We start from the raw sequence: 20,482 nt of genomic DNA on the forward strand, positions 1-20,482 counted from the left end.
GATGGAACCACTCCCCTTGAGTTATATCCTCATTGGGTTGAGTCATTGCTTGACCGTTTCTTTTTAGTTATTACCTATATGGATACTTTGGCCCCTTGAGAATATGTTACCCAGCAACTGGTAATATTCTTCTCAATTTTTGAGTACATTACTTTTGCCAAATACCCGGTAAAATGTAATCTACTTCCTTTGCTTTCCCTAGTGGATTTGTCTTCACGTTTCCCCATGCAGTCTATCCTTGATATGTTCATCCTAACCGATGATGGATATTCTTCCTTTGTGGTTTTCTACCCAGTAAAAAGGTAGTTGTAATCCCTATTTCATTCCCCAGAGAGTTAATCCTTGATATGTTCATCTTAACCGATGACATATTTTTTCCTCTTTGCGGTCTTCTGCCCAATAACAAGTAGTTGTAAATCCTGTTTTCCCCTGTTGAGTCTAGCCTTGATATGTTCATCCTAACCGGTGACATATATTCTCTCTTCGGTATTCTATTCAGTAACTGATAGATATAATTACTATTTTCCCCCGACAGTCTATCCTTGATATGTTCATCCTAATCGATGACATATATTCTTCCTTTGAGTTTATCCTTTATATGTTCACTATAACAAGTGACGAATATTCTCTCTTTGGTCTTCTGCCTAGTAACAGGTAGTTGTAAATCTTATTTTTCCTAGCAGGTTATTCTTACCCAGTAATTGGTAACGAATACACCATCTTTTTCTCAACGAGTCGTCCTTAATATGTTTACCCTAATCGGTAATGGATGATCCTCTGTCAAAATATATTATCCGCCTACCTAGTAACTGGTAATAGATAATATACTTCTGATACTCCTACGTTAAAGTTTATCCTTCCCTAGTTGAGCTTGAGTGCGTATTTCCTTAGTGAAGTTGCCAATCCTCTGTTTGGTTCAGGTATTTCAGTTTTGTTCTGATTTTCCAATTTCCTCTGCAAATTTCCCTTATCCCCAACCGAGTCCTTCCATTGATTTATTTTCCTGGAAGTCTCCCTCGTGTCCCTAGTAGTTTTTAAGTCGTAAGCTCGGCCTACGGATAACTGTTTATCCCTAGAGTCTTTGTCTCCCCAGTGAGTGTTCCTTATGGAATGCATTATGCTCCTGTGGACTTTCAGTCTCTCTGGATTCTTTTCCTTTGTGGCAATATTTTCCCCACAAAGATTATTTTTATCATTTCATATCATATGTATCATGAGGTCTCTTAGGGACCAAAATTTGTTTCTATTGTTGTTATTTAAGTCCATTCTACTTAGTTGATACGAAGATTTTACCCTTCACATCCTCAGTTACAATGTCCTTAAATAGGGGCAATTGTAAGACCCTAATTTTGACCATAAGATCCATAATGTTATCTCATCATATGCATTGGCTTTGGGATCACACCTTGGTATCCTCCTTACCCCTCATTCATTGGGTTTGAATTGGGAGAGATCACCAAGCACATTTGATTGTATCACACTTTGTTTTTCATTATCTACTAACCAAAATTCCAAAAATATGTCAATATATAGTTTGTTGCTTTTGTAGGTAGTATGTGTGTTCACCCATGCTCCATCAAGCTCATATCTAGGGTTTAAGACCCTTAATTCAAGGAGCCTAATAAATAGATGGTTTAAATTGGTTCTAGACATCATATATGGATCCCCGTGATCTTCACATATCATTTTGATCAAGAATTCATAAAGATTTTGAAGCTTGTTTGCCTTAGAAGTCCTAATTCATCTGGGTATCTTGTGTGACTTCCTTAGGAAGTTTCTTCATCAATTGATCAACTATTCAAAGGTATACTTCATATTACATCATCTTATACATATATGATCCTCCATGAGTCCAAAATATCAAGAGAATATCTTGTTTGTAAGATGGTTCATGGTGGTTGACCAGAGAAAGTCAACTCGTCAAAACTAGGGTTCCCTAGACCCTATCTCCTACAATTTTTATCATATGTGAAATTCTAGTTATCAGACTTTAGATGTCACACGGGTTGTTAAGACATCCAATTCTGCACAGACAAGAATTATGCAGAACTTAACAGTAAGTGCAGTAAATAACACAAGTAATTGTTTACCCAGTTCAGTCCAACATGACCTACATCTGGGGGCTACCAAGCCAGGGAGGAAATCCACTATCAGTAGTATTAATTCAAAGCTAAACTCACCCGTTTACAACTTGTTACTTAATCCCTACCCAATGCAATTTCAATCTTACTCTAAGATCAGAGTTCCTACTCACTCCCCCTCAATCACCTCAGTGATTACTACCCTTAATCAATATTAAAGACAACGTTGAAGTCACACTTCAAACAACTCTTGATTGTGCTTAACAACTTTAATCAAGATACACAGCACTCACGCTTAAAAGCTTTGAGCAACACAACACTTACAACTCAATGAACACCCTATGCCAAAGCAATCATCAACGTGATAAAGGCTTGGCTTACAAGATATGTCTAATACAAGACTCACAAAAATACAGCAGTGAAGTATGATGGACACACTTAATCTTCACGCCTCAAAAATCCCCAAAACTGAATGAAGGAACGACTTCCTTTTATATTGCAGTACCTGGGCTTTTGCACTTGTATTCTACTGAATTTAAGGTTACGCGAGTTCCCATAAATTCAATATCTAGGTTACTAACAAATAGGCTATTCGTTAGGTTCATTAAATGTAGCTTGGTTGTTGATTTCCTGGTTTTTCTCTAAGCTGTTGACTTCCTGAAGAATAGCCTAAGAAAAAGCTGAAACAGAAAACTGAACAACCTACAATATAGCATATGCTGTCAGGAATGAATGTCACGACATTCAGCTAGACATCAAGGATCATATGCTGAGTCTGTTTTTCCAGAAAACAGACTGTACAATTTTGCTGACCTGTACATGACCAAAATGACCATACTACAGTAACATCTTACATTAATAAATGTCAAAGTATCCAATTTGACATTTACACATTTGGCCTTAAGTTAGTTCTGTTATCCTCTTGAAGAACTAACTAAGAAACATACTGAAGTGTAACAGAACACCACTCTGTCTATTATTCAGTATATACTGTCCATGATGAATGTCATAACATCCAGTTTGACATTCATACAGTAGGCCTTATGCCAGGTCTGGTTCTTCCTTGATAACCAGACTGCAAATGAATACTGAGCTCTAACAGAACACCAACTGTTCTATTCCTCAGTATCTGCTGACAGGGATGAATGTCACAGTATCCAGTTTGACATTCAATAAATCCTGTATTAGCTAATCCTGCAGTAACTACTCAAGTGTGTCATGACATCAGTCAAGACATCAGAGTACAGTTAGATATTCTAACCTACAATTGTAGTCACACATACACACCATGTCATGACATCAGTCAAGACATTAGAATCCAGCTAGTGTTTTACCATATAATACAGCCAATTAAACACCTACAAACTCCCCCTTTGGCAAATTTTTGGCTAAAACACTTTGATCCCCATAACAGAGTTCATAGCAGCGGAATCACACATCTAGCAGGAAATAAACCTAGCTAATACACTCAGAGTGGCAGCACACTCACATACATGGAAGTTAAATAAAAACTTCACAAAGCAGCACACATACAGAGGAGCAGAAGTTAAATACAAAACTTCAACACACATCAGCTGCAGGGGAGAGGAAGTTAAATAAAAACTTCACACACACAACAGCATACAAACAAAAGTTAAATACAAACTTCATCACACATCAGCTGCAGGAGAGGATAACTTGAATCTGTCATGAACCTGTTTTAACAAAATGATAAAATTCTGTTGTCCTGGGGTATCACTTGTCACTCCCCCTTTTTGTCAAAAATGTTGCCAAAGCAACACTTTAAGTTACAGGTCCACAAATAGTAATCATAATTACACACAAACGACAGAAAGCACAAAAAGTATTTACTCCTCAGCTTCATCATCCGCCTCCTCCTCAGAACTAGCTTCCTCCTCACCCTCTGAGCTCTGCCTTGCAGCTCCATCTGTATCCTCAGCAGACGTCTCCAATTGAAGGACCAGCTTTTCCAAGGTGAGCTTCCTAACCTCCAGTTCTTTGCATGTCTCTCTGAGCACAACAATGACAGCAGCCTTGTCTGGATGGTTGCCAACATTGGATGTTTCTCCAGATGTCATGGCAATGTCAGGAACATGCTTTCCCAGAAACAGTTTGTAGCTGAAGGCCAATGGGCTCTCTCTTCTTTGCACAAAGTCATTGTCTGTCAAGATGTTTGGGAATTGGTTCAACACGATGCCACAAATGAGGGACGGGAAGGCTATAGGTCCCTTCACACTGAAACTTCCTGCATGTTTCATGGTCTGATCAAAGATGTAAGTACCATAGTCCACCTTTGCCTTGGTACCAACAACATAGATGAACTTTCCTAACATCACAGACACAGTTGACTTGTGATTAGTTGGGACCCAATTTGCAGCTCCAACTTTTTGTAACATGGCATATTTCACACTGAGTTGACTAGCCACCAGCTTCCCTTTAAGAGGCCACTTCCTGACCTGATTTGCAGTGATGACTTGACAGATTCTGTTGTCAGTCACTTCAAGCTCTGGGCGCACTTCATCTGCTCTTCCCAAATACAAATTGATTACTGAGGGGGAAAAAGTCACACACTTGCCACACACATAGACCTTTCTAAATTCATGGGACTTTCCATCTGCACATTCCTCAGATAGATTGACAATGAACTCCTTCACCAAGGTCTCATAACACTTTGGGAGTTGAGTCACAGTCCTCATTAGCCCTGCTTCTTTAATCAGTTCCACAATTTCCTTACATTCCAAGACATTCTGAGCCAGTTCCCTCTCCAAGGCCAGTCTTTTGTGGTAGACATACTTCCACCTGTTCACACTCGAGGCAAAGTGGAAGGACACATTGTCAATGGGAACCTCTGGAACACTAGCAGCCAACTTGCTAGAGGTTGGCTTCTTCTTGGACAGGGATGTTGTGACATCACATGGAACATCCGAATCAGACTCCACCACAACTGCCTTGGTCTTCATTTTCTTGGGCACCTCTTTGCTCCAAGACTTAGCAGGTCCATGTCCTTTTCTCTTGCGTGTACTTTCTGTCACTGTTTTCTTGGGAGAAGTTGTCTCATCAACGTCCTTGGATGGAGACCTTTGCATCACTGTCTTTTTCCCTCTCCTAGTCCTGACCCTCTTGGCTATGCTAGGGATAACTGAGGCCAACAGTTCGTTATCAGAGAACTCTTCCAGGTTGACTGTGTCAGCTCTAGGGTTGGCCTCAACATCTTGAGGGACACTTACCTTCTCACCTCTCTCCTTGCTTGCATGTTTATCATTCTCAGGACCCTCTTCAGGTAATCCAGACACATTCTCCCTTAACACAACTGCGGTTTCACGACATGCAACATCATCGGGAACGATAGTGTTCAAGGGAACGGAAACCCCAGGAACATTCCGATCACCGGACAGAATCTTAGTGACCATAGAGGCAATGGCATTGTGCACATACCTCGATCCTTCCTTGGAAGGGTTGTCCAGAGCGATAGCTGAGGAGATTCTGGAGACCGTTTCTTTTGGTCTTCTTGCATGGGACGACGTTGCAGCGTTGACACTAACTTCCTCCCGGTTGGGGTTGCCAAACTCCGTGCTGTGAGAATCGGACACGGTAGTGTAGGAGGTGGTATCGGATTGGTGTGCCATGCTGAATATCTCAGAGGGAAGTTGAACCGTTTCTTTGGAAAAGGGTTTGCACGAATGGTGTTTGAAGCGAAGGAATGTGAAACGCTTTATGCAAGAGTAAGGTCTATTAGATTTTGACCACTCAGAGCTCACTATTTGTTGTTTAATAATTTGACTTACTAAACAGTAGCTAACTAACTTCATTAGTTGCTATAACTTTTCAGAAGTACGCATTCCCTCTTTGCCCTTACTATTGTCACACTTAGCAGCGTACAATGTCATGACATTCCGGGTGACATTGTACTCTGTCTGCATCAGGTTCCTCCATACTAGGGTTGACCACCTGCTACCACACGCTAGGTGTTGAGATTCTGCAGACAACAATAATACACACCTCTGTCTATCTCTTGCTGTCATATCCTTTGTATGATGACCAATAGGTGCCAATGGCTCATTACTTTCAATCAGACATTTTCTACAGTCTGCCTTTTTATCTAAAGATAGATATGAGACTCTTCTCATAGTTCTCTTGGAACTACTCTTCTTCATTCCTTGTACCTGAGGGTGATCAAGTCTTCCATGTCCCAGTTTCCCTTCCTGATCTCCCTTGGCTAAAGGACACTTGGGAAAGTTGAGAGAGTCTTTAGATTTCCATAGATAGCAATTATCTCTGGATCTGTCTCCTCTCATCACTTCTTGATTGCACCCATTCAACACCACACATCCTCCCTTAGTAAATTCCACCTTGTATCCTTGGTCACATAGCTGGCTTATGCTTATGAGGTTCATAGTTAGTCCTTTTACTAACAATACACCACTCAATTTTGGAGCTTCAGGACAGTCCAGCTTACCAACACCCTCGACTTCTCTTTTAGTTCCATCACCAAATGTCACAAACTTGGTGGTAGGAGGATGTAGATTCACCACTAGGTTGCTCATCCCAGTCATATGCCTTGAGCAGCCACTATCAAGGTACCAGTCTTGTCTGATATGTGCCCTTGAAAATGTGTGAGCAAGGTTAGCAACACATTGTTGATTCTCAGGATAGGAGTGAAGCTTAGTTGCCTGCTGCTTAGGATTGACCTGAGATGTCTGCTTAGCCGCCCATGTTTGTTTCTTAATGGGGACATTATGCTTAGACACCTTCTTCTTAGGCCTGCCTTGCGAGGTCTGGTTTGGGTAACCATGCAGCCTATAGCAGAAGGGTTTTATGTGACCGAATCTACCACAGTAATGACATCTCCATCTCTTAAATTTCTTCTTTTGATGATTGCTCATTCTGGTTCTCCGATGTTGCGACATTGGATGTGACTTCTGCTTGAATTTCTGAAATACAGCCTTAGGCTTTTTGAGTTCAGATGCAGAGTACTTAGTGCTTCCTAAGTCAGACATGAGTCCTGACTTCTGTCCCACCTTTAGAATTTCTTCCAAGGTGTCAGATCCTTTATTCAACATTTTGATGGATTTGGTCATTTGGTCTAGCTTAGAGGTCAGCAAGGAAATCTTACCCTTCAGACCCTCTATGACTTTCAGCTGCTCTAGTTTCTCAGCTTCTAGCTCTTTGATGAGTTTCTTCTGCTTTTCTCCCTGGATACAAACTTCTGCACTTTTAACACATAGTTCTTTATATGAGGCAGCAAGTTCATCCAAGGTGAGCTCATCTCCACTTGAGTTATCCTCTGAGGCACATACACTGGTCAGAGCAGTGACATGTTTGGCAGATTCTCCTTCAGATTCACTCTCAGTGTCTTCTTCTGACCAGGTGGCAGATAGCCCTTTCCTTTGCATCATGAGAAAGGTAGGGCAGTCAGCCTTAGTATGACCATATCCTTCACATCCATGGCACTGGATTCCCTTGCCTTGGTTGTACTTTTCTTCAGAAGTTGATCTTTTCCTTATGTCAGACGGGATGTTCTTGACATTAGGTCTACCCTGTTGATCAAATTTCTTTATGAGCTTGTTGAACTGTCTCCCAAGCATGGCTAAGGCTTCTGATATACTTTCATCACCTTCAATATATCCTGCTTCTGATTCCTCTTCAGCATTAGATACAAAAGCTACGCTTTTGTTCTTCTTTTCAGCATTCTCACATAAGCCCATTTCAAAGGTTTGAAGAGAGCCAATGAGCTCGTCCACCTTCATATTGCAGATGTCCTGCGCCTCCTCTATGGCTGTGACCTTCATAGAAAATCTCTTAGGCAAGGACCTGAGAATCTTTCTTACAAGTTTCTCTTCAGCCATTTTCTCACCTAGTCCACCAGAGGTGTTTGCAATTTCAAGAATATTCATGTGAAAGTCATGAATAGTCTCATCCTCTTTCATCCTCAGATTTTCAAACTTGGTGGTCAGCATCTGAAGTTTGGACATCTTCACTTTGGAAGTACCTTCATGAGTTACCTTGAGGGTATCCCAAACTTCCTTAGCTAGTTCACAGTGGTGCACCAACCTGAAGATGTTCTTACTGATTCCATTGAACAATGCATTCAAGGCCTTGGAATTTCCAAGAGCTAATGCCTCTTGCTCCTTGTCCCACTCTTCTTCAGGAATCTGCACACTGACTCCATCTTCACCTGTCCTCATTGGATGTTCTCATCCTTTGTTGACAGCTCTCCAGACTTTGCTATCTAGAGACCTTAAGAAGGCTATCATACGAGGCTTCCAGTCATCATAATTAGAGCCATCCAACATGGGTGGTCTATTTGAGTGTCCTATATCCTTGTCCATGGTACTAGAAAGTAACTTCCCTAGATCTCACCCAGAAATTCACAGGCAGGGTGCCTGCTCTGATGCCAATTGAAATTCTAGTTATCAGACTTTAGATGTCACACGGGTTGTTAAGACATCCAATTCTGCACAGACAAGAATTATGCAGAACTTAACAGTAAGTGTAGTAAATAACACAAGTAATTATTTACCCAGTTCAGTCCAACATGACCTACATCTGGGGGCTACCAAGCCAGGGAGGAAATCCACTATCAGTAGTATTAATTCAAAGCTAAACTCACCCGTTTACAACTTGTCACTTAATCCCTACCCAATGCAATTTCAATCTTACTCTAAGATCAGAGTTCCTACTCACTCCCCCTCAATCACCTCAGTGATTACTACCTTTAATCAATATTAAATACAACGTTGAAGTCACACTTCAAACAACTCTTGATTGTGCTTAACAACTTTAATCAAGATACACAACACTCACGCTTAAAAGCTTTGAGCAACACAACACTTACAACTCAATGAACACCCTATGCCAAAGCAATCATCAACGTGATAAAGGCTTGGCTTACAAGATATGTCTAATACAAGACTCACAAAAATACAGCAGTGAAGTATGATGGACACACTTAATCTTCACGCCTCAAAAATCCCCAAAACTGAATGAAGGAACGACTTCCTTTTATATTGCAGTACCTAGGCTTTTGCACTTGTATTCTACTGAATTTAAGGTCACGCGAGTTCCCATAAATTCAATATCTAGGTTACTAACAAATAGGCTATTTGTTAGGTTCATTAAATGTAGCTTGGTTGTTGATTTCCTGGTTTTTCTCTAAGCTGTTGACTTCCTGAAGAATAGCCTAAGAAAACTGAACAACCTACAATATAGCATATGCTGTCAGGAATGAATGTCACGACATTCAGCTAGACATCAAGGATCATATGCTGAGTCTGTTTTTCCAGAAAACAGACTGTACAATTTTGCTGACCTGTACATGACCAAAATGACCATACTACAGTAACATCTTACATTAATAAATGTCAAAGTATCCAATTTGACATTTACACATTTGGCCTTAAGTTAGTTCTGTTATCCTCTTGAAGAACTAACTAAGAAACATACTGAAGTGTAACAGAACACCACTCTGTCTATTATTCAGTATATACTGTCCATGATGAATGTCATAACATCCAGTTTGACATTCATACAGTAGGCCTTATGCCAGGTCTGGTTCTTCCTTGATAACCAGACTGCAAATGAATACTGAGCTCTAACAGAACACCAACTGTTCTATTCCTCAGTATCTGCTGACAGGGATGAATGTCACAGTATCCAGTTTGACATTCAATAAATCCTGTATTAGCTAATCCTGCAGTAACTACTCAAGTGTGTCATGACATCAGTCAAGACATCAGAGTACAGTTAGATATTCTAACCTACAATTGTAGTCACACATACACACCATGTCATGACATCAGTCAAGACATTAGAATCCAACTAGTGTTTTACCATATAATGCAGCCAATTAAACACCTACAATATGAAAATGATTCCAAGATAAAGGTTACTCCTTATTACATTAAAAACAACTTTAATGTTTAAGTCAATAGCTTTTTTTGCTTGGAAAATATTTTTTTATGATGAAAGATTATAGGTCATTTTGTTTGAACCCTAGTTAGGAGCTCAACTTCCAAGGACCATAACTTGCTCAATTTTTATGATATGAAAGCCATTAAAGTTCCATGATTAAATTTAAGATGTCCTCTTCAACTTTTATGTTTGGAAGAAGTTCAGATTCAACTTTCAAATTCATGTTCCAAGAGGAAACATTTTAGGTTATTTTGGGCCATTATCATTGAACAAGTGATTTTCCTCAACTTCTATAATGCATAACTCCTTCATTCCAAATCCAAATAAGGTCAAATTTGTTCCCAAATTGAATAGGTTTGAAAGCGCTACAACTTTGGTGAAGGAATGTTTTTCATTTGAAGTCCATAGCAAAAGTTATTCAAGGTGGAAGAAGTGAACATTTTGACTTGGTACTTAGAAAATTTTCAAATATGTTTGATTTTCCAAATTTCCACCTCAAAATTCATCATGATACAAGCTTCAAATGGAAAAGTGTTCAACATGAAAGTTGTTCCCCTTGATATCACCTTTCCAAAAAGTCAAATATCATCTCATTTGGACAAGAAATGAAGGACTTGTGGGTGGGTTCTTTTCAAAGGTCCATTTCAATGAATTTCACCTTCACTTTCCAATTTCAAATGCATGGCCACATGACATGATTTCAGCATTGAACTCAAGTAATTTTGGACCTGAATATATCACTTGATGGTCCTATCACACACCCATGCAAGCATGCAAGGAAAATTGCTAATTTTGCCAAAATTTGGAAGTGTGTGGAAATGAATTGCATTGGCTATAAATACAACCCTCATGGCTCAGAATTGAGGACCTCATGCCCAAGCTTTGAACCTGCAATCCAAACCCTCACCATTAAAGGATAATATTGAAGGTTTTCATTTGAAAATCAAGCTTCAAATATTATTCTGTTTTGATATTAAAACTCCAAGAGTCCAAGCTTTTCTTTGGTCCAATTCACCTCTTACAAGCTTCTGAAGCCAAGCCAAAGACAATTGGAAGCAAGATCAAGCAAGGCTGAAGCCCTTTCGAATGTGATTTTTTCAGAATTTTCATCTCTTCGATTCTCATTCAATTCTTCACTATTCTTTGTGATTTTTGGTTGGATGAATTCCTACCAATATAGGCAACACGATTGAGTTGCTTTGAGGTCAAATCGAACCAACTCAGTTCATGGTCCTCAAAATTCAAATCCCTGTATCTCTTGATATACTTTGAATTGGAGAAAATTGAGGATAGATTCGAGCTCCTGAGCATTTTTTCTTTAAATCCATATCCTTGTTTTTCATTTCCATGATGGTTGGTGGTGGACCAGTCCGGTGAGGTCCCCCAGAGAAGACAACCGGAGCTAGGGCTCCGGTGATGTGGTGTCATGTCTCTTGGCCATTTGATTTGTTTGAAATGTTTTAATCTTAGCCATCTATTTTGATTACCAACCATGTGACGCGTTGACTGAAGACTTTGTTAGATAGCGAGCACGTGGCCATCAGATCTGCCACCCCAATTAATGAGGGAGATCTGATGGCCATTGTTTTTTTCTATTTTTATTTTAGTTTCTGATTTTATATTTAATCCTTTTATTTTGTTTAATTCATATTAATTTCATTTTTAATCCAAAAAATATATGACTTTCACAAAAAAAAATTAAGTATTTTTCTCTTCCATGTTCTGAATTAAAATTACTTTTTGTATTAATTTTGATATTTTTGATGAATTAAATGTTGTTGTGCATATTTTTAATTGTTTAAAAATACTCCCGACTCTTCAAAATTGATGAAATTTTTTGTCTAAGGTCCTTTTACCTTGTTTGACCTAGGATAAATCTCTTGGCCATTTATTTGGTGTTTTGAAGAGGTTTTAGGTTTTGACCAAATTAAATTGTTTTTTAATGTATTTTTAATTGATTAAATGTGTAAAAATTATGTTGAGCTATTTTTATTGTCTTGTGATGTTTGACTATTTGTTTGGGCTTTGGTTAAGATTGATTTGACTTTTGTTGGATTAAAATCATTGGATTTAGGGGATTGATGAAATATACATTTCATCTCCCAAAATAAATGAATGATCTTAATTTAATAAAATTCCTCCCATGACCAATTTGTGTTTGTCTTATTCCCATCCCTCTTCATCTTCATTCATATTCTTTCCCATTCCTTTCATTGACCAATGAAATCTCTAATGTCTTAAGGCTAATTGGTTCATCAATGACCTTGTGTCAGATGAACCAATACAAGTATAGATGAGATATGTCCACCACTCTTGATCTTTTCTTTTGGTGTGTGGTATGTTTTAGGAGTTTGGTTCATTATACCAAATCTTTAACATGCATTAACACCTAAATTTTGATTGCCCGACCTCAGATAGTTGTGACTTCTACGTAAGTCCAATTAAGATTGCTTAACATAGAGCTAAATTTGATCCTAAAGGCATAGCATTCTAGTAAGTGAGATTGTAAGTCTCCCATCCTTCATGGTATTATGTGGAAACTTGATCTTTTTTCCTTCCTATGGAAGATGTCTTGGTTTAAGGATCCATGTTTGTGAATGGATGGTTGAGTGTTCTCCAAAGAATGACTTAATCCATTAAAAAACAAAAACACCACTAACACTTGACTAACTCTTATTAATATTTCTTTACTTTCAAGTCATTTACTTTATGCAATTTAATTTTCATCATTTATCATTCATTGTCATTTACATTTCATTTAACTTGTTTATGTTTATGTCATTTTCACTTTGCTCATTTGAGCCATATCTTGTGATTATATATATTTGTCTATGCATTTCGATTTTGTTTGTGGTCTTACGACCTTAAAATACTTAATAAACAACAAAAAAACCCTAAAAATGTTTGGTGGATTGTTTATCTCGATCTGAACTTTTGAACTTAGGATTAGGTAACATTCCCTATGCAAAAAAGACTTGGCCAATGCCAACATTTTGAAACCAAGTTATTGTGAACTGGGCCTTCATCTGATGCAAGACTTGGGATTCTGTTTGAATTCATTTGTTGCTTTGTCTTGATGCTAGTTATTATTTTGATCTTGTCTCTGATGCTTTCTTCTGAGTTGATCTAGGAACATTTCATCTGATACATGAGAAGACAAAGAAGACCGCTAGCTATGAAGTTGCTTGCTTGGATATGACTATATTTATTTGATGCCTTAATCTTCATGATGTTTGGATATTATTAATTGCTTGTTGATTATTTCTTGATTCAAAGTCCAAGGGAAAATGGGTTTCTATATGACATTCTTATCTGTTAGATTGCATCCCATTGGTCTCTTTTCAACTCTTAACTTTTAATTTTATGCTTAGGATAGCCTCTTCATCTCCTCCCACTTGTTAAATTTTAAAATCTCTCCCCCTTTTTGTAAGAACAAAAATTGTTCTACAACAAATTTCAGGATTTTGATGATAACAAAGGATGAAACCAAAAATGGCACTCTAACGAAAAGTTTTTAAGTGTGCAGGACTCTAAACAAGAAGAAAGGAATCTGATTGCGTCATCAGATACAGAATCAAATCAAATACAAATTATCAAAAGATCAGAAGCATCTGAAGTAGAAACGCGCTCTAGAAGTTCTGACTCTGAACAAAACAGCATATAAGAATATCAAAAGCATCTGAAGAAGAAGCGCACTCTAGAAGTTCTGACTCTAAGCAACGGTACATCAGAACTCCAGAAATCTTAAGATCATCTGAAGTCAACACTGGAAATCTAAAAGATGAGGACTATCAGAAGCTCTGAAGCCACATCTCAAGATCTCAGTCTAACAGAGTAACGCAGACTCTGATAATGGATTCCCTTATCCAGAAAGAGTAACGGCAACTTCAACTTCAAATGGAAAGAAACTTTTATTGGAAAGAAGTTATTCAGGGAGACAAAGTTGTTTTGGCAAGAAACAACAGAAGTTATGGCATTAATTTCTAATCAAGACAAAAATATCTGCCATCAAATTCAACGGTCCTTTCACCTCTATATAAAGGACAACAAACTGCATTGAGAGACACACCTGAACACACTGAAATATTCTCTCTCTCTCTCTCTCTCTCTCTCTCTCTCTCTCTCAAGCTTTCACGAGCTTTTGCTCAGAACGTGAAATATTCTATTTGCTCGTACTGTTGTAATACTTGCTTTATCCTAGAAGCACTCTAGATTACAAACTCTGTTTTTATCTAAGTTGTTTTATATTCCTCAAGTGACTCTGCGCAGTCTGTATACTTGAGAGGACTAAGAGATATTTCTCTTAGACGTTGGTTGTAATAATCTTTCAAGATTAGTGGATTAAGTCCTTGTTGAAGGCGAAATCACCTTGGTCGGGTGGACTGGAGTAGCTTTGTGTTATAAGCAAACCAGTATAAAATCCTGTGTGATTTTATTTTGCAAAAGCGCTTATTTTCCAAAACAATTCAAACCCCCCTTTCTTGTTTTTCTCACCTTCAATTGGTATCAGAGCTTCGGCTCTGTTATTGATTTTCCAATCAAACACTTAACCGTGTAGAGAGATCTAGAACGAGAAAAACTATGGCCCACACAAATGAAAGAGACAGTTACAATGCTAAGCCTCCTGTCTTTGATGGAGAGAAATTCGATTACTAGAAAGATAGAATTGAAAGTTTCTTTCTAGGCTATGATGCTGATCTCTGGGACATTGTCACAGATGGATACAAACCTCCTGTCACAGAGGATGGAGTTGAAGTTCCCAGAAGTAAGATGTCAGATGATCAGAAGCGTGTTTTCAAAAATCATCACAAGGCCAGAACCATACTTCTCAATGCTATATCTTACAACGAGTATGAAAAGATCACCAACAGAGAAACAGCCAAAGACATACTTGACTCTCTGAGAATGACTCATGAAGGAAACTCTCAGGTCAAAGAAACAAAGGCTCTGGCGCTTATCCAGAAATATGAAGCCTTCAAAATGGAGGATGACGAAGCCATAGAGGTAATGTTCTCTAGATTCCAAACTCTTATTGCAGGTCTCAAAGTTCTAGACAAAGGGTACACAACTGCAGACCACGTCAAAAAAATAGTCAGAAGCTTGCCAAAGAAGTGGAGACCCATGGTCACTGTTCTGAAGCTATCTAAGGATCTGAACAACATCAGTCTTGAAGAGCTTGTCAGTTCCCTCAGAAGCCATGAGATAGAACTAGAGGAAGATGAGCCTCAGAAGAAGAACAAGTATGTAGCATTAAAGTCCAGATCTGAAAGACGCAAATCTGACAGAACCAAAGCATTCCAGGCCGAAACAGAAGATGCTGATGACTCTGAACAGGAAGATTCTGATGATGAAGAAGAATTGTCCCTCCTAACCAGAAGAGTTAAACAACTCTGGAAAAAGAGGAACAATAACTTCAGGAGACCAAGACCCAGAGGGGATCGATCAGAATCAACGTCTAAAGGTAAAACTAACAAAGATGTTACTTGTTATGAATGTAAAGAAACAGGTCACTACAGGAACGAATGCCCCAAGATGAAGAAAGACAGTTCCAGAAAAGAAAGCTTCAAGAAAAATCCCCTCAGAGCCAAGAAGGGATTAATGGCCACCTAGGATGACAGTGAATCTGACTCATCAGAATCTGACTCTGATGAACAGGCCAACGTGGCATTCATGGCTACCACATCCAGAAACAGTTCAGATGAAGAATCTGAAGAGGTATTTTCTGAACTCTCTAGATCTGACTTAGAATCATGCTTGTCTAAAACTCTCAGCTCATATCAGAAACTAAAACAAAAATTTAAAGCTGTGAAAGATTGCCTTGAAGATAAGTTTGAAGAGTGTGACAAACTTGAGATAACTATTTCTAAACTAAAAGATGAAAACAGAAGTTTGACTTTAGAAAGAAATGCTGCAAAGAAAAATTGTTCAAAACTGGAAGAAGCGTTATCTCAAGCTCCACAAACCTCAAACACGATAATTTATAAATATGAAAAGGCTTTTCAAAAGTTTCTGAAATATGGGATAGGAAGGAGTGTTATGGCATCCATGATTTATGGAGTCAGTCAGAATAATAAAAGAGGAATTGTGTATGATCCTAAGGAAGATAAAACTTCTACTAGTGACCAACTTAAATCTCCATTTTCATATCACTATACACACACACAAGAACAAAAATTTGAAAATGCTAGAAAACCCAAAGTGATAAGAAACTCTGGGAAAACTAATCAAAAAGGACCCAAGAGACTCTGGGTACCAAAAGATAAGATTGTTTATGTTGCAGATATCTTATGCAGCAAAGTTCAAACACCAGTCATGGTACCTGGACTCTGGATGTTCGCGACACATGACGGGAAGAAAGTCTATGTTCCAAAGCCCGGAACTTAAAGACGCTGGATTCGTAGGCTTCAGAGGAGATCAGAAAGGAAGGATCAGAGGCTCCGGAACTATTGGTAATGGTACTCTTCCCTCTATATCTGATGTCCTTTACGTAGAAGGATTAATGCATAATTTGTTATCCATAAGTCAATTAAGTGATAACGGTTATGATGTGATCTTTAATCAAAAAACATGTAAAGCCATAAATCAAAACAATGGTTCTGTCCTATTCATAGGCAAGAGGAAAAACAATATTTATAAGATTAATCTCTCTGATTTAAAAGAACAAAATGTGAAATGTCTGATGTCTGTTCACGAAGAGCAATGGGTATGGCATAGACGCTTAGGCCACATTAGCATGAGAAAATTATCTCAGCTAAATAAACTCGAGTTAGTCAGAGGCCTACCCAAACTGAAGTTCTCTTCAGATGCTCTATGTGAAGCATGTCAGAAAGGAAAATTTTCAAAAACATCTTTCAAAAAGAAAACTATTGTTACTACCTCTAAGCCTCTGGAACTTCTTCACATTGATCTATTTGGTCCTGTGAAAACAACATCAGTCAATGGAAAGAAGTACGGACTAGTCATTGTTGATGATTTTAGTCGCTGGACATGGGTGAAATTCCTAAAACACAAGAGTGAGTCTCACTCTGTATTCACGAGTTTCTGCTCCCAAGTGCAAAAAGAATTTGACTCTAAAATTGTCAGAGTCAGAAGTGATCATGGTGGGGAATTCGAAAATAAATTATTTGAGGAATTATTTGACTCTAATGGAATATCCCATGATTTCTCCTGCCCTAGAACTCCACAAAAAAATGGAGTTGTAGAGAGGAAGAATAGGACACTCCAAGAGATGGCCAGAACCATGATCAATGAAACAAATATGGCTAAGCACTTTTGGGCCGAAGTTGTAAATACAGCGTGTTATATTCAGAATAGAATCTCCATAAGACCTATTCTGGAAAAGACTCCCTATGAACTGTGTAAAGGAAGAAAACCAAACATTTCATACTTTCATCCATTTGGATGCTCTTGTTTTATTTTAAACACTAAAGAACATCTGAACAAGTTTGATTCCAAAGCAAAGAAAGGTATTATGTTAGGATACTCAAAACGCTCTAAAGGCTACAGAGTATACAATACAGAAACCAAAATTGTGGAAGAATCAATTCATGTCAGATTTGACGATAAGCTTGACCTTGAAAAGTCAAAGCTAGTTGAAAATTTTGCAGATTTAGAAATCACTCTTGCAGGATCTGACAAAGCTCCAGAAGCAACTGACATTCAGAACTCTGAGGAAATTAATCCGCCATTAATTCCAAAGAAAGCTAAAAGTCGCCTCAACGTATCTGAAGAATTGATTCTGGGCAACAAGGACGAACCTGTCAGAACCAGATCTACCTTTAGGACTTCTGAAGAGACTCCTCTAGGACTAGTGTCTTTGATCGAGCCTACGTCCTAAGATGAAGCACTTCAAGATAACGACAGGGTTCTAGCCATGCAAGAAGAATTAGATCAATTCACAAAAAATGATGTCTGGGATCTTGTTCCCAAGCCCAGAAGCACTCACGTTATCGGAACCAGACGGGTATTCAGAAACAAGCTGAACGAGAAAGGAGAAGTCGTCAGAAACAAAGCTCGACTGGTAGCTCAAGGTTACAGTCAACAAGAAGGTATTGACTACAATGAAACCTTTGCTCCAGTCGTAAGGTTAGAATCTATTCGTCTTCTTGTATCTTTCGCTATAAACCATTCTATTAAATTATATCAAATGGATGTCAAGAGCGCATTCCTTAATGGTTACATATCAGAAGAAGTGTATGTCAACCAACCTCCAGGTTTTGAAAATCCAAATTTTCCAGAACATGTTTTTAAACTTAAAAAATCTTTATATGGACTTAAACAAGCTCCTAGGGCTTGGTATGAACGTTTAAGTAACTTTCTTCTGGAACACAATTTTATCAGAGGGAGAGTTGACTCCACACTCTTATGTAAGAACCTTAACAATGATCTCATGATATGCCAGATATACGTTGATGATATTATCTTTGGTTCAGCTAACGCCTCTGTCTGTCAAGAATTTTCTGAGTTAATGCAGGCAGAATTTGAAATGAGCTTAATGCAAGAACTAAAGTTCTTTCTGGGAATTCAAATCAACCAAACTTCAGAAGTCACGTACGTTCATCAAAGAAAATACATAAAAGATGTTCTGAAGAAATTTGACATGGCTGAATGCAACTCTGCAAAGACTCCCATGCATCCAACATGCATTCTTGAAAAGGAAGAAGTCAGCAAAAAGGTTTGTCAGAAGCTCTATCGTGGTATGATAGGCTCCCTTCTCTATCTGACTGCTACTCGACCTGATATTCTCTTTAGTGTCTGTCTTTGTGCCAGATTCCAATCAGATCATAGAGAAACTCACTTAACAGCAGTTAAGAGAATTTTCAAATATCTGAAAGGAACTCCTAACCTGGGCCTGATGTATGAGAAAACATCAGAGTATAGACTTTCGGGTTACTGTGGTGCAGATTACGCAGGAGATAGATTGGAACGAAAAAGCACATATGGATATTGTCAGCTCCTAGGAAACAATCTGATATCCTGGGCCAGCAAAAGACAGTAAACTATCGCTCTATCAACTGCAGAAGCTGAATACATCTCAGCATCACTGTGCACAACTCAGATGCTCTGGATGAAGAATCAGTTAGAAGATCTGCAAATCTTCGAGAGTAACATTCCTATCTTTTGTGATAATACTGCTGCCATTTGTTTAAGTAAGAATCCCATTCTACACTCCAGAGCCAAGCACATTGAAATAAAACATCATTTTATCAGAGACTATGTTCAGAAAGGGATAGTAACATTGAAGTTCATTGATACAGATCATCAATGGGCAGATATCTTTACTAAGCCTTTAGCTGAAGATAAATTTCTTTTTATCTTAGAAAATCTGAACATTCAAAATTGCCCTGAATAAATTGTGCCTCTGAAGATGTAAAATGAGACTCTGACATAAACAAATGAGCTTCTTCCTCTGACTCTGATACTTCTACCAAGTTAAGAAGATATCTGAGTTAGAAATCTCCAGGAACCATTCGTTTGGTATTCCTGAAGATCAGATAAAGCAAACACGTGGAGTGAATTGCGTCTAACCTTGGAACTTCTAGACAGCTGTCCAGAAGTAAATCAAAGGACAGATGTTTGAAATCTCCTCGAGCAGTGTGCATACTGTTGGGATTAGACATTCATTAATGAGCCATAATCATTTCTCCCTCTAAACGTGCTAACTTGGTTTTCGTGTTTACTCTAATATTGCATGTCGTTTTGCATGCGTTTTCTTTTGGGTATTTAAACACTCCTCTCACACTTCACACACACTTCACTCTCACTCACTTGCTTAAACCAAGTTCTCTCAGGCATTTCTGCAAGCAGTTCATCTTCATCTCAGTTCTTCATCATCAATGGATTCTCAACAACAATCCGTATTCAACTTTTCTCAACAAATGAACTCCAGCAACGCAGCTCAAAGCACAAGCATTTCTACTCCAACCGTTACAGGCGTAACTGCAACACCAGTATACAAGGAGCCTCACATTCTTGACCGTGAGCCTCATATCAATCTTGCAACTCCTTTCGAGAAACTGGATGTTTTGTGTGAATCACTGGTGGATTTCAACAACATGAAGAGGAATGGAGTAGACCTAACTGAAGAACTTCGTCAACAAGGTTGGGAAAACTACTTTCAACGGCTCTATGGCCCTGTTTACCCAAACCTCATTAAGGAATTCTGGAGGTTTGCTGACGCTGACGACCACTTCATAGTCTCCTACGTATTGGGGGTAAAAATTGTGATTACTGAAAAGTCTATAGCTGCCTTGCTAAACATGGAAAAAGCTGAAGGAAGAAGGATTTACAACATCAATCCTAGGGCAAAATACATTGCTCATGAAATCAACCCCACTATCTTCAAACTCAACACAGAAGGCAACCCATCAAAGAACAAGGAACATCATCAGAATCTCCGGGTGTGGCTCAAAATCATTCTGGGAACTATTCATCATCGCCCAGCATCTAACTCATCAAATTACATCAATACAGATCAGAAATGCATTTTG

Source organism: Lathyrus oleraceus, chromosome 7 (genome assembly GCF_024323335.1).
Source record: "Lathyrus oleraceus cultivar Zhongwan6 chromosome 7, CAAS_Psat_ZW6_1.0, whole genome shotgun sequence".
Lineage (NCBI taxonomy): Eukaryota > Viridiplantae > Streptophyta > Magnoliopsida > Fabales > Fabaceae > Lathyrus > Lathyrus oleraceus.